Below are 309 nucleotides of genomic sequence, written 5' to 3'. Positions count from 1 at the left end.
TCCAGTTGCATTGTTTGTTTGTCGTTCAAAATTATTATATTGCAAACTGCACGGCGATTTATAGTACATCTTTGCATGTCAACGCTTATACTAGACTTTTGTATACCAGCCATTTTCGCATGTTGGGACTTCATCGTGCATTTTGCACGGCGATTTGTTTAGAAACCGCCAGATTTGTACGGCGTTTTCTCTAGAAGTGAGTATTTATAAAAAGTGATTGGCTGTTTGAACGGGGTCCCACTGTCGACCACCGAGAAAGATACAGCTTCAACATGAAGATAACTCGACAATGACGTTAGCACGATAATA

The sequence above is a fragment of the Phytophthora parasitica genome, assembly GCF_000247585.1.
Source record: "Phytophthora parasitica INRA-310 unplaced genomic scaffold supercont2.26, whole genome shotgun sequence".
Lineage (NCBI taxonomy): Eukaryota > Oomycota > Peronosporomycetes > Peronosporales > Peronosporaceae > Phytophthora > Phytophthora nicotianae.
Note: the sequence above shows the minus strand (reverse complement) of the source record.